At 37.8% G+C, this 15,744-nt stretch overlaps 1 long non-coding RNA gene across 2 annotated transcripts in view; it reads right to left on the reverse strand.

The window, feature by feature from the left end:
* Nucleotides 1–460: 460 nt before the first annotated feature.
* Nucleotides 461–15,744, reverse strand: part of LOC143661354 (uncharacterized) — a 39,222-nt gene continuing 23,938 nt past the window's right edge. The window contains exons 2-3 of one of the 2 annotated variants that reach the window (XR_013164523.1): nt 1,707–1,934; nt 461–914 (exon numbers count right to left, since the gene is read on the reverse strand). This is a non-coding gene — a long non-coding RNA (uncharacterized LOC143661354). Of the gene's footprint in view, nt 915–1,706; nt 1,935–15,744 lie in introns of those variants that run through there. The other variant, XR_013164522.1, reaches the window with a different exon arrangement.

The following is a 15,744-nucleotide window of genomic DNA, read 5'->3' on the forward strand; positions in this document are numbered from 1 at the left end:
TCCTTTAATGACAATTATGTAGTTCTTTAATTGTGTCACTCTAGAAATGTATGATAGCTTTTCCCATGGTCTGTGGCTGACCAAAATCATGGCTTTTACATCTGCTATAACTATAATATTTTGGAAAATATTTAATTAAAACATTTCAGTTGTATAAACAGAAAGTCTTTAAGTGACCTACTGTTATTTCTGCACACCTTTCTGAAACACATGGGTTAAGGATATTCAGGTTCAGGAACTGAGAAAATTGGAACAGTGTAAACTGAACACACCTACATAACCATTCTTTGTTAAAGTTGATGATATAGAATCCAAGCCTTTAAAAATATTTATTGATTGCTTCTTATGTGTCCAATACAAAGATCTCTCCTTTTATTCTAGTTTTTGAGAGAGAAAATAAACTCACACGTAATGCTCTAGTTTGCAAGCTGCCAGAACGCAATTTACCAGAAATGGAATGGAGTTTAAAAAAGGGAATTTATTAAATTGCAACTTTACAGTTGTAAGAGTTTTCAAATTAAGGCATCCAGGGAAAGATACCTTGGTTCAGGAAGGCCAATGATGCTCACAGTTTCTAGCTCAACTGGAAAGGCACATGATGAATATGGGATATCTGCTGATTTTCTCTCCAGGCTTCTTCAACAGCTTCCCCTGGGGCATTTTCTTTCTACATCTCCAATGGCCTCTGGCTGTGTGGGCTCTGTTGGCTCTAGTTGTTCTGTTGGTTCTGGTGGATCTCATGGCTCTAAAGCTTTTTCCAAAATGGTTCCCTTTTAAAAGGCTCTAGCAAGCAACCCCACCATGAATGGGTGGAGATATGTCTCCATGGAAACTATCATTATCAAAAGTTATCATCCATAATTAGGTGGGTCACATCTCCATGGAAATAGCCAAAAAGGTCCGACTCTGCAATACTGAAAGAAGATTAAAGAACATGGATTTCTGGGGTACATAATAACTTCAAACTGGCACACCTAAGTAAAATATTTCTTTGTCATTTGGCTATGAAGAAAAAGAAAAGAATGTGAGGGGAAATAGTTTGTTGGTGTAAGAGTGGGTAGCTATTTAAAAGAGGATAATAGATCAGCTATTGCCATGTCATAAACTATCTCAAATCCCAGTGCTTAAAATTATAAGCATTTTCATAGCTAGGCTTTTTTGTTGTTGTTGTTGTTTGGTTAGTATGGGCTGACTTCACTCATCTTGGCTGGGCACACCCTTGCACATCCAATTAGCTGGCAGCCTCACTGGGATCTCCCAGACCTAGAAAGGCATAACTATGTTTCTTGTCTTTCACATGTCTTTTGTTGGTCATCAGCTTGGCTTTGGGTTGACTAGACCACATGCCCCTCATAATCTGCTAGAATAATTCTAGTTCTTGGCTGGTTTACAAGAGAGAATGTAAAAGATTAAGAGGTTAACTGAAGCCTAGACTGCATTTTCTTGAACAATGTTATTCACAGAATTGTCATTTTAAAGCAGAGAGTAGTAGACCCTAGTATGTTATGAGAGAGGCTGCAAAGTCACATTTCAAGAGACATGAATCCATGGAGGCATGGCATATTTGGGAGAAGGTTTGTGATTGAATATGGAGATGCTGTGCCACTCAGGGACAGAAGAAAAAATGATGCTGTAATAATCTATAACTGTGATAGGTGGACAGGCCTGTGCTACTTTAGCATTAATTTTGTATTTCATTTTAATACCATGGATCTTTCTGAATAGAAAGATGCATCTGGAGGAAAAAGCTACAGCTCTAAGCTGGCAAATATGTTTTTATCTGGAACACAGTAGAGCAGAATTCAGAGGCTCTGGGCTGGTGACACCATGTTGCAGCTTCTCTTCTGACTGATGTTCTCCAAAGCCCAGTAAAGGTTCGATTCATGAGGCTCAAATCATCAAGAATGATGCAGGGTAGTGGCTGGGGGATGTTTCTGCAAAGAAACAGGAGGAGGAAGTTGAAACCACAGGCTTGGTTTAAAAATAATATAAGCTCTTATTATTTACTTAGGTTTTGTCTATGAGAGAAGAGGGTAACTTTTGCTAACAAAACCAAGAGGGATACATTCATATTTTAATATTGCTATTACAACCACTAGGAACAGAAATCTGTTCATCATGAAGCATTTCTCGAAAGAATATGTTTGGAAATTGTCTTAATTCTCAAATCTCAGAGTCAAAATGTTTTCTGACAGAATTCTCTCCCATGAGGGCAGAAGTAGAGGCTTCCACTATACAATGTCCTATGACTGGTGTCCACTGTGAATGGGCCATCAGGACTGTCCACTGTCCATCCGTGATGACAGTAGGATCATGTTAAACTTATCTCTGTGATTGCTGGACTCCATCTATGCCATTTAGATTCCAGCACATTTTCTACACCATGTCCTCTAAACTCCTCCTCAAATCTGTAAACTATGGATGTTCAGTCTGCCACTTCATTTTCAGCTTAGGGGAGACTCAACTGGTTTCTGTTCACTGCACCCAAGTCCTTGATCAATGCCAAAGAAAAAAACTGCAACAGACAATGTTAAACCAGCAAAGATGACTTTATTCAGGGGCTTCCATACCAGGTGGAAGGAATAGACCTCAGCTCTGTTTAAACAGAGGACAGAGAGCTTTTTAAGGTCTGTGATTAGATCGGAGGAAAAGAACTGGATCCTAAAAGGTTGGTCACTGGATTGAGAGAGGCATTTACTGAGGTTGCCTATAGGACCACTTGGGTGGGAATATTTTCCCACAAATAGATGGCATGAACAAATTTGCCTTTTAAAAAAGTTCACTCTGGTTTTAGTGGAGTTAACTTAAAAAAAAAAGTCAGGAATAGGTTGTAGGAAGATCATTTAGGAAGCTATTTGAAGAACCCAGGAGAGAGATGTTGGTGGCCTGGTCTAAAGCCATGGCAGTGGAGATAAGAAGTGGATGGATTGGGGAACACGTAGTTGTAAAATTGACAGGAGGTGGACATGAGTGTTGAGGTAAAGAGTGTTGTCAAGGATGAATTCACTAATTCTGGTTTAGACAATAGGATGTGTGCTGCACCTTCCCTTGGGTTGCAGTGAGTGGGACTGGCTTGTGTGGAGGTGTAAAGATCATGAGATAGGCTCCAGAGATACTGAGCTAGAAGTGCCATAGAGACATCTGAGAATGTTAAGAGTTTAGAATTCAGAAAAGATGTTTGAACTGGCGATATAAATTAGTACAAGCTATAACTGTTCTATCCACTTATATGAACTTTGATAGAATTAATGCTTTATTCAGTTTATTTTTACATGTTATTTATTTAAAAAATATTAATTAACCAAATACTCTAAGTGAAATACAGTGCTGGGTACTTTGTGGATATTATTTCTCATACATAACGACAAATTTGTGAAATTATATGTATGATAAATATTATTTTAAACTTTATTATAAAATATGGCAATGAAAATTGCAGAAAACACACACATATTTTTTAACAACCTAGTAGTCACCAAGTTTTCATCATGACCTAGCACATTTCTGTCCCCCCTCCCACTGATATCTACTCATCCCTTACTAACCATAACCCTTCCTACTTGATGTTAACTCTTACTCTGAATCTCATAATCTTTTCTTTGACTTACATTTTAAAATTCCACATATACATCCCTGTACCAGATAGTTTTGATTATGGGACTTTGTATAAATGGAATGAATCATCCTGCACACATTATTTTGTTCCTAGCATTTTCACTCAATATTTATAGAACATCTATTTTGTTGTATGCATCCACAGTTTATTCACCTTCATTGCTAAATAGAATTTCACTGTGTATACACACATGCTTGGAGGGTTCCTTCCTGTTACCTAGAGACTGCAGACCAGCTCTGGCCTGTGCAATCCAGCGAACTTCCCTGCCATCCAGGTGATTCCAACAATACCTTCTCCAAGAAGTTCTAAAAGCCAGTCTTGGGGACAGGACCCCCACACCCCTGTTTGTCCTTCTAAGGGATGCTCTCTCAGCCCTAAGGTACCATGTGGAGTTCTCTTATCTTTTAGTTACTACTCTATCATACTTAATAATTCTTTACATTAAACTTTTCTTATCCCAATTATTGACTCTCTTCCAGAATCTATCAGGTTATGTCCAGGACCCAGTGCTTCTAGTATTTTGAATTTTGTGGTGAGTTCATTATTATCTGTGGGACATTCTGTTTGCTAGGAGCTTACTTGAGCTTGTCAGAAGTAGTATGTACACATGAGTTTATTATTTTTTAAATATACAGATATTTTGAAATCATTTTCAAATGATTTCTAGCTTAATTGCATGCAGGTCACAGAATATATCCTCAGTGTGTTTCAGTGTTTTGAAATGTGTTTATGTTTGTTTGCTGTCTCTGCCTATGATCAATTTTTTAAGTGGTTCCATGTGTAGTTTGAAATGAATCTATAACTCTGTTAATGCTTTAATAATTTTTTCTGCTTGTTCTTCATATTTTCCTATTTTTTAAACTTTTCCTGGTTGTTTTATAAACCTGAGAGTGGGGAGCTAATATAACCCCCATTACTTGTACTTATGCTTTTTCTCCCTATAATTGTTCACTTTCTGTTCTCTTTATTTTGAGGTTTGGTTATTAGATGGACAAAATTTAGTATTGTTGTATTTTTTTTTTTTTTTTTTTGCGTGGGAAGGCACCAGGAATCAAACCGGGCTCTCCTGCATGGCAGGCGAAAAGATTTGCTATATCTTAAGGTGAATTAAAACTTTTATCATCATGAAGTAAAGTGTTTTAACCAGTAATTTTTTTTGCCTTAAAGCATATGCATTTTGGATATTATTATAACTATCCTATTTCTTCGGTTAATTTTGTGAATTTATAAATATACACATATATAATTTTCCATTCTTTTACTTTCAAGCTTTCTAAAGCTTTATGATGCTTTAGATGTGTTTCCTTTTAAGGACTGTGGTTTTGGGTGTGTGATTCTTATAATGTGATGAACTTTGTAGTTAAGTAGGAAAATCTGATAAGTAAAATAATTACTAATGTATATTAATTCCTAACATGCTTTTTATTTATTATACCTTATTTACAATAGTTTTTCTATTCTTTTGCCTTTTATACAGTGTAGACTGGGTAATTTCTATTATTCCTCCTTCTCTTTTAGTGCATTACAAATAATGTGTTTTGAATTATTTTAGTGATTTATTTGTTGAATTATAACACACATAACAATATTATTAATGTCTACAATTAATTGAAACCCTCAACTGTCCTCCTGGGTAAAGCAAAATTCTTAGATCTCTTAAATTCTGTTTACTGACTTTTACCATTTTGTCAGTTATTTTAAGTTCATTACTTTTTCTTCATCTTTCACTAAATATCAGTTACTGTTTGTGCAATTAACATACATTTTTATTACCCACATTTATCACTTTCTACTGATCTTTGCTTCTCAACATTCCATCATGAATATTTTTTCTCAGCCTCAAGAACCTTTAGAATCTCTCTACAAAGTTTCTGATAGCAATACATACGCTCATTTTTTGTGTGTCCAGAATTCTTCTTAGATAGCCTTTATACTTGATGGATTATTTTACATTTAGAATTCTGGATATGTAGATATTTTCTTCCAACACTTTGAAGATATCATTCTACTGTCTTTTGCTTTCATTGTTGCTACTGAAAAAGTCAGTTCTCTGTTCAAGTGTGTTTTGGATGCTATGTGAAAGTTCTTTGGGTGATAAGGCACAAATGCCAATAGCCAGCCAGCTGCTATTTCTCACTCCTTCAGAAACAAATCTTTGAGAAGGGTTTGAATTTCTAATCTGGTATATATTTCTGATTTCAGATTCTGCTTCCTCCTATCCAGGTTTCACTCACCCTTGTAGGTCATTATGTGAAACATCTGGGGCTGGTTAGAAAGGATATATGCACCCTAGAAAAGCCATGTTCTAATCCTTATCCCATTTTGTAAAGGCAGCCATTTCTTCTAATTCCTATTCAGTACTGCATGTTGGAAACTTTAATTAGATTATCTCCATGAAGATGTGATTCACTCAAGAGTGGGTGTTAGACTTGCTCAGGTGGAGATGTGTCTCTGCACATTCTAGGTGGGTCTTGGTTACTTTACTGGAATCCTATAAAAGAGGAAACATTTTGGAGAAAGCAGGAGATTCAGAGAGAGCAGAGAAGAACAACAGAACCATGAAGCAGAGTCCACCAGCCAGCAACCTTTGGAAATGAAGAAGGAAAACACCTCCTGGGAAGCTGGAAAGGAAGCTAGCAGATGACACCATTTTCACCATATACCCTGCCAGCCAAGAGAGAAACCCCAACCATGTTTGCCCTGTGCCTTTCCACTTGAGAGAGAAACACTGAACTTCATCGGCCTCCTTGAATCAAGGCATCTTTCCCTGGATGACTTAGATTGGACATTTCTATAGACTTGCTTTAATTGGGACATTTCCATGGCCTAAAAGCTGTTAATTTGCAATTTATAAAAACTCCCCTTTTTAAAAGCCATTCTGTTTCTGGTTTATTGCATTCTGGTAGCTAGCAAACTAGAACAGATTTTGGTACCAGAGAAGTGTGGTGCGGTTGTGGTTTGCAAATACCAAACATATTGGAACAGCTTTTTAAATGGATAAGGGGAAGATTTTGGAGGAGTTGTGAGTAGTTTATCAAGAAGACCTAGAATGCTTTGAAGAGACTGTTGGTAGAAATGTGGACTCTAAAAATCTATTGATAAGGCCTTAGACAGAAATGAGGCACACATTATTACAAACTGGAAGGAAGGCAGTACTTATTTTAAAATAGCAGATAATCTGGCAAAATTGATTAATGGCTTTGGCTGGAAGACAGATTTTAAAAACCATGAACTTGGATATTTAGCAGATGAGATCTCCAAATCAATTGTGGAAACTGCATCCTGGCTTCTCACAGATTATAGTGAAATGTGACAGGAGAGACATAAGCTGAGAACTGAACTCTTGGGTACAAAGAAACCAGAAACTGATGTTCTGGAAAATTCTGGACTTCCAGGAAGGGAAACCCCAGAGAATAGTGCCCCAAGTGAGGACTTGGCCAAATGTGGAACCAGTCAGCTATTTCAGAGAAAGCCAAGATTGGACCTGAAGTTATCCAGGAAGGATTCGTGGAAATTCCTTATGTCTGATGGGCACAATCCAAGGCTACTGCATGGAAAGCCAACGAGAGTGTTGCAGATCTGTATAAAGAGAACCACTGCCAGTCAGGACTGAGAGAGACAGAGAAGGGACAATTGAAGGAAAAATAACTTCTGAGGCAAAACCATAGATAGAGGTTGGGGTCTGAAGTCAAGAATCCTTGGGCCAGGAGAGTGGAGCCACCCAAGCACATGGAGAAGGTAAGTTTTCCCCAACGGCAGAGGATAGGCCTTCCACCTCATCACAGTGGAAGAGTCATGCTGCCTCAGGCCTTGGAGAAGGTGAAGCACATTCCTTAGGGTTTGGGGAGAGGCTGACTGCTGCCATATGGATGGGGTGAGTGTGTGCCCTGGAGATGGAAGAGAGCCTGTGTGCAGCCCTGACCCTTGGAGATGGCGGAGCCGAGAACAGGGTGGTCTCCCCAATGTTCCCAAGATTGTGTTTGGAAAGAGGCAGGCCTCTGCATAGGCCCTTGGAAAGGGTGGAACTGCTGCTTTCTAAAGCCCCAAAGATAAATAATACTCAGACTTTGAAATCTAATGGACTTTGCCCTGCAGGTTTTCGAAACTATATGGGTCTGGTGACCCGTGTTCCTTCTTCCATATGGAAATGGTTATTTTGTATCCTATGACTGTTCCTCCTTTGTATGTTGGCAGTAAATAACATGTCTGAGTTTCACAGGTCCAGAGCCACAAGATAATTTTGCCTTAGAACAGACCATGCCTGTAAGTAACTTTGATAAGAGTTTATATTGTTTCCAACTTTGTATTTCATTTGTATTGCTACTGAAATGGTTTTAGGATTTCTGATATTGTGATGGAATTAATATGTTTTGTATATGGAAAAAACATGTCTTTTTTAGGGTCCAAAGAGTGGAATGTGCCAGTTTGAAAGGATGTGTGTACCCTAGAAAAGCCATATTTCCTCCCATTGTGATTCACTGTTGAATACAACCTCATGTTCTGTGCTGTTGATCAATGAGTTTCTGGTTGAAGCAGCTGCTTCCTGTCCATTCACTTCTGGGTTAACCTAACTCCTTTATCTGCCTAGGAGGCTGTGCCTCCTGATTTCTTTTCAGGAAGGTTTTCAGGGCCCAGTAGACATTTAGGTTTGGGTCTCTTTAATCCCTTTTTGTGGATGGTCACTGTAGGAAAATACAGTAAAGATTTCTGCTTTAGTTTCCTATTGCTTCTGTAGCAATTCCCATAAACACTCAAATGTCTCATTTATAATTCTCCAAGTCATTAGTGCAAAATAGCTCTCCCTAAGCTAAAATCAAGGTGTGGCAGGACTGTGTCCCCTTGTGGTAGCCTCAGGGGAGAATCTGCTTCCTGCCTTTCCAGCTTGTAAAGACCTCTTCATTCCTCATTCTTCATAGTAATCAACACTGTAGTCCCCTGACCCTACTTTGTAGTCGTATCTTTCATCACCCAGTCTTGTGAGGTTCCTTTCTTTTAAGGGTTCATATTTTTTCACAGGAGACACCCAAATAATCCAGGGCCCCTTTTTGCTATAAATGGTAAAAAAAAAATTGCAGGTTCCAGGATTAGGTTGGGAATACATTTGGGGGCTATTATCCTGACAACTAGAACCTTCTGTGTTCCTTACAAATTGTCAGGCACATTGTCAGTAAGTTCTGTACAGATGGATGCACATGACTGAACTAAGCAAACTCCCAGCTGCACCCACTGCTTTATAAGACTCAGTGAGATTTATACTCTGATGAATCAATATTAAAAACTTTCCTATTTTAATTCCTTCTCAATTTCCTTCTCTTCCACTGTTTCCTGCTATTTTCCTCTACATCAGTGGTTTTTCCAAGTTATAATCCTGTCCACTTCAGGTTCAGAATCCCCATCACTGACCTGGACTGCCTCCCTCCCTCCTTCCCTCCCTCCTGGACCCTCTTTCCAGCCAGGCCTTTGTGCTTATCATCTTCTAATTGTAGTTCTTCACAGTCCTACCTCAGTTTCCTTGCTCAGTGCTGCCTTTTCTTCTAAAAATGAAAGCAATCAAAGAAGATTGAAAGTCCTTTCTCTTATTCATACTCCTCCTAAAAACCTTTCTCTAATTCTCTAAAACCTAAATTACATGAGACACCAGGTGGAAACATCTACATCAATGGATCTGAAAGTTTCTGGTTCCTTAAGCAGCATGGTTTGGGTCTGCTTGTGATGTACCCAGCTCATTTCTGTCTCTTACTGCAAGCCTTGGCCAGAACTTTTTCCTTCCTGGGGATATTGTAACTGAGAAATCAGAATTTAAGGGATAATTTTGATACTGAATCATTATATAGATACTTATTTTTGCTTTCTGGTATACTGGAGTAGACAGAGGGAATACCTGAAATCTCTAACTTGTAATCCAGCTGCCTTAATCTCTGAAAATTATTATTTAGCCCTTATCTTCTGCCTCTGTGACTGTGAAAACCTTGTAACTAACCAACATTTGTACCCAGTTATCCAGTTTTTAAGCTTTAGAGTCTTGTAATCATTAAAGATAGGCCCTAATGTTTATTAATGAAGGTCTTTGGTCAGCCCAAAACTAACCCACCCAAGTCAAAATTTATCTTGATAATCAAGACTGGATCTAACCAAAGTGGGCATGCCTGACATGCACAATAGCTTAGACTTTAACCTACAAGTCACCTACATCTCATTCCATCATTTCCTTACAGCAGAAAAAAGAGGAGGCCACCATGAATGTGAAAGTGCCTTTAATTTTCACAGTTTCACTTTCATTTTTCTCAATTTTTCTTTCTGGTTATCCATATGATCTTTTCATTTCCTTTAAAAATGGTATGAATTCCATCAATCCCTTTAATTTATTTGCTTGAGATGCAGCCTAAGAGCCCCAACAAATATTTTAATATTTCCAAAACAAGGGAATCTTCCTCAGGCAACATCCACACTGTTTTCTCATAAACCCATTCCAAAAATGACAGAGAGAGCTATTACATTTGAAGAGACGGACCTGTAGATAACATTCTGGCTTTCAATATTATCCCACCCCATCGTACTCCTGATGGGATTTTTTAATCCATAATAAAAATGCTTAACTCAATAATGTGGTTCATCTGTCTAGAATTCCAAAATAAGGAAGAGTTAGAAGTGAGTGCTTCTTTATCATTCTGTGTCACTTACTTAAATGTTATGTGGTCATAAGTCCTTCAGATGATCTGTTCAATTAGGAATTGTCAGACTAACGCTATCCTTTTGAATAGAGCTATTTTGGAAATGTAATTCAAAATAAAATCTTCTGCCAATCCATGAAGCCTCTCCACAAGAAAACAGTTTGATTATTGAATTAAATCAGAATATGATGCACACTCAGGCAATCCCCTAAAAGGATTACAAAAACAGAATAAAATATCACCTTATCAAAAAGCAGGTAGATACAACATTATCTGCATGTTCTCAAGTGAAATGATAGTCTGCCAGTAAGAGGACTTGACAGCATCATTTATCACACATAGTTCATCCAAAACTCACCATGTCATGGGGGTGACCCTCATCTTAGTTAACTGCCTTTATCCAAAGCAAATCCTCCCACAGAAATGGGAGAGAAGGGCCCTGTCTTCTTTTTAAAAAAATATTGTTATTGATAAATGTTCACACAATGGTATGCAATCAGTGGCTCACAATACCATCACACAGTTGTGTATTCATACCATGATCATTTTTAAAACATTTACATCACTCCAGAAAAATAAATTAAAAGAAAAAAGAATAAAACTCACACATCCCATACCCCTTACCATTCCCTCTCATTGACCACTAGTATTTTCATCTACTCAATTCTTTTATCCCTTATCTTCCCCTATAATTTACCTATTTTTATCCTTAGTTTTTTACTCATCTGTCAACTCCCTAGATAAAAGGAGAATCAGACACAAGGTGTTCCCAATCATACGGTCACATTGTAAAAGCTATATAGTTATAAAATCATCTTCAAGAATCAAGGCTACTAGAACACAATTCAACAGTTTTAGGTACTTCCCTCTAGCCACTCCAATATGTCATAAGTTAAAAATGAATATCTATATAACGCATAAGAATAACCTTCAGGATAGCCTCTTGACTCTGAAATCTCCCATCCACTGAAACTTTATTTCGTCTCATTTCTCTCTTCTACCTTTTGGTCAAAAAGACTTACTTTCTTAACCCCATGATTCCAAGTTCTTGCCCATCCCTAGGAGCCCTGTTCCACATTGCCAGGGAGATTTAAACCCCTGGGAGGAATGACCCACCTAGGGAGGAAGGGCAGTGAGTTCACCTGTCTAATTGGCTTAGAGAAGCAACATCTGAGTTTCTTTGTAGGTGACTCTTAGGCATAACCATAAGTAGGCTTAGTTTCTCCTTTGTAAGAATAATTTTCATAAGGGGAAACCCCAAGATTGAGGGCTCAGTCTATTGAAGTGGTTGATCCCACTGCTTCCAAGAATATCAGGAATTCCCCAGATGGGAAAGTTGAATATTTCCTCCTTTCTCCCCAGTCTCCCAAGGGGACTTTGCAAATACTTTTTTATTCTCTGCCCAGATTACTCTGGGACATATCAGGGCATCACACTAACCTGTGCAAACGAACAAGATCTCACTCCTTATTCAAGATTCCATGTAATTATTGTGTTTGAATAAACTGACCATACCAGTTAGGTAAGATAATGTACTACCCAAAATATAAATTTTTCACAAAGTAAATATCTCTGCCTTTCAACTCACACAGAAGTTGAAGTTTTAAAATATGGACCATATCATCCTCTATCCTTATTCTGATTTACCTTAGTCTTACCCTACCAGATCAGCTTCATTCATATCTCTAGTCAAAGGCTGATCATTTTTTCATCTTTTTTAACAGTAACTGTATGGGGTAATGTTGACTTTCATAGCTTCAGAGCTCTAACTCTGAATCTCAGGTGTCACATAAATACTTGAAGTTTCAAGGAATGCCAGGTTATACACAAACAGTTCAGTATCTCAGAATTTAGAAATAACTGTTAAAACTCCTGAATATATGTGACTACTATAAGAGCTTACAATCTAGGACTATTTACAAGAGGTCCCAACCTAATAACCCATGTTTTTGACTTCAGTATTCCGAGTTTGTATAATCTAGTTAGTCCATATGAGTGAGGCATGATATATGTGTTTTTGTTTCTGACATTTCTTTCAACATTCTGTCCTCAGGATTCATTCACCTAGTTGCATGCCTCACAGCTTCATGCTCAGTAGTCCATTGTACATATATACCACAGTTCCCCCTCCCCTTCCTCAGTTATTGTACCCTTAGGACACCTCCATCCATTGGGAATCATGTACACTGCCATTGTAAACGCTAGTGTGCAAATATCTATTCCCGTCTCCACTCTCGGTTCCTGCAGGTATACTCCTAGCAATGGGATTGCAGGATCACATGACAACCCCACCTCTAGCTTCCTGTGGAACCACCACACTGCCCTCCAGAAGGGTTACTCCTCTGAGCTTCCCTACCAACAGTGGATAGGTACATCTCTTTCTCCACATTTTCTATAGCACTTATTTCTCTCAGTTCATTTTTAAACAGTTTTACTCATACATCATATAGTTCAACCTAAGTAAATAGCCATACTTTTGCCACCATGATCTATATGAAGACATTTGCTTTAATTCCACAAAGAATACATACTCCTCCCCATATCCCCCACCTGTTTTGATAATTAGTTTGGGCATAAGGCCTTTGTTACATTCAGTGGAAGCATATTACAACGTTACTATTGACTATAGACCCTAGCTTGCATTGATTGCACTTTTTCCTGTGTGCCATCCCTTTTTCAACACCTTGCAATTTTGATATTCATTTGTTCTCCTTTACACAAAGATATTTTTGTAGTTGTACATTTAGTCACCATCACTATGCACTCTAGCCATTACTAAGTTTTACCATCTCACTCCTTATCCTCTATCTTTCCTTCTGAGCACTATATTCTTGATGATTCATTTTCAGATACATGGCTCCCAGGTGTCTGAAAAAAGACATTCCTGGTTATATAACGTCTGGTGTAAAAGAGGGTTATTTAGCTTTAAAAAGTGCTTACCACTCAAAGGGAAATAGAAAAATTCAATCTGAATTTTTTTTAAAGAAAGTGATCTAAAGAAAGGGATGAGGGGAAAATTATCTTTCCCTTCTTGCACCAGGGAATATTCCATTTTTCTGTTCTCTTTCTTAGGTCTGTGTTTATTTTTCCAGGTGTTGTAACATTTATTTATTTGCTTTAAATTCAGTTTTAGCACAGTGAATTTTGTATCTGAATAGTAGGATTACTCTATAGGAAAAATACCATCTTCAAGTTTGCAATTCTTCTCTCACCTGAAACACAGTGGAGCCTGAGGATTTGGGATGGAGACATAATCTTGCAGCTTCTTTTCCTCTTGAAACATAGTCTAATACCACCTCGTTTCTGCTGCATTATATTGAGTAATGCAACTCACATGTGCAGCTCAGATTCAAGGGGAAGGTAAAATATTTGTACAGGAGAAACTGCAAGGGCACATCTTCAAAAGCATGTGAAAGGGCAGAATAAAAATACTGGAAACATGAAAGGTCTCAGAAGGCTACACTGAGAAGGTATGTATGATTTGATCAAAGTCTTACTCTTGTGAGCAAATTAAAAGGGACTAATCCTGAGATGCTGAAAAAAACAGGCCTTGGAAAAATAATTAAGCAAAAATACAGTCAGTAACTGTATTAGGTGAAGAGACTTATGTTGCTTGTAACATTTATGTCATATGTCATGTAATGTCTTGCATCTACTTGTTGGGAAAAGTACAAGCTTGTAAAAAATCTGACATGAAAACACCACAGAACAGGAGCCTGAGCTTTTTGACAGCATCTCGTTTGCCTACTGTTACTTTGGTCCCAAACCGAGGTAAGGTTGCCTTTGTGAGGCTCAGACGTACCCTGCTCCAGGGTGTTGGCTGACGGAAGTTATTGCAAAGAACGAGGGAGCATGAAGCTGAAACTCTTAGATGACAGAGTTGGGGTTAAAAACCTTTAAACTTCTTTCTCTTTACTTATATTTTTAAAATAAGGGTAGATGGCACCTAAAGTCTTGGATTCTGTAAAAACACTAAGATGGAAATAACTGCATTTTAGTTATTTAGTTGTGAAGGAACAGGCATTTAATCCTATAGAAGTACTTTTTAAAATAATACATGTAGAAACTTTTCTGATGTTCAACTCAGAGTCTAAAATGTTTGCAGACAAAATTCTCTCCAATGATGGCAGCAGTAGATGTCTCCAACCTCCAGTGTTTCATGATTAGTGTCCAGTGTTCACATTGTCATCAGTACCGTCATTGCCCAGCGGTGGTGAGAGTGGGATCACATACTCTCTTTCTGTGATGTTCTAGACTGGGTTTATGTTATGTAACTCCCACTACATTTTTTACACCATGTTCCCACAACTTCTGCTCAAATCTGTTAGCCACATAATATTCATTTGGTCATTTTATTTTCTGCTTAGTTTCAACATGTTGCTTTCTGTTGCCTGAATCCAAAATCCCCAATGCCAAAAATATTTGACATATCTGAAATCAAAATCCCCAATGCCAAAAATATTTGACATATCTGACAGCATTACTCTTTATCAGCATTTCTTTCCCCAGAATATGTATGGTCATACTAAACTATTTATACTTGTACTGAGCCTTAGAATTATTTATGGTGTTACAGAAAAGTTACCAAACAATCATTAGTATATTACTTAAGGTTATGTTTTATTTGCAAGTAAACTTGAGAGAGTTGATATCATCATTTATTTTTTTCTTTCACATAATTAATAAACAAATACTAGTTGGAAATCCACTACAGTCCCTAACCTTCTGTGTACTAGGGTCATAATAAGGGCAATAACCCAGGAGTGACATGAGCTTTGCTCCCAGGAGTATAAGTGGTAGCGTATGCAGCCACGATTAAAGAATGCCACAAAAATGCAAAAATTTGACTTAAAAGACCCAAAAGGAGGTGCCTTCTAACTGTCATTAGCGTTTAAGCCACACATACTGGAAAAATTTGGAAAGTTTTGAAGCAGAAAGGTGATATGAGCAAATTTGTCTTCTAAAAGATCACTTGTCTTGAAGGTGAATAATTTGCAGAGAAGGAAGAACAGGTGTAAGAGGGACAGACAGGGAGCTATCCCAGAAATTCACATGAGGTGCTGGTTGATTTGTCTAAAGCCATGGCAATGGAGGTGGAAATAAGTGGATATAATTGGAAATATGTAGGTTGTAAAATCCATGAAACTTGGCCATGGAATTGCTATGATTTTGGGGGGTAAAATATATTCTCAAAGAAGACCACAATGCTTCTGATTTACACAACTGGATGTGTGGTAGCCTTTACTCTGGGTGTAAGTTTGGTGGGGGTGGCTTATGTGGATGTGTAAAGATCATGAATTTGATTCCAGAGATTAAAGTGCATTAAACATGGAATTTGATGTGCCATCTGTGCTGGCTTTCATAAACCCCCCAAAACTATGTTCTTCTAATCCAATCTTGTGAGTGCAAATATACTGTGTGTGGGACCTCTTCATTAGGTTGTTTCCATGGAGATGT

Source organism: Tamandua tetradactyla, chromosome 17 (assembly GCF_023851605.1).
Source record: "Tamandua tetradactyla isolate mTamTet1 chromosome 17, mTamTet1.pri, whole genome shotgun sequence".
Taxonomy (NCBI): Eukaryota; Metazoa; Chordata; class Mammalia; order Pilosa; family Myrmecophagidae; genus Tamandua; species Tamandua tetradactyla.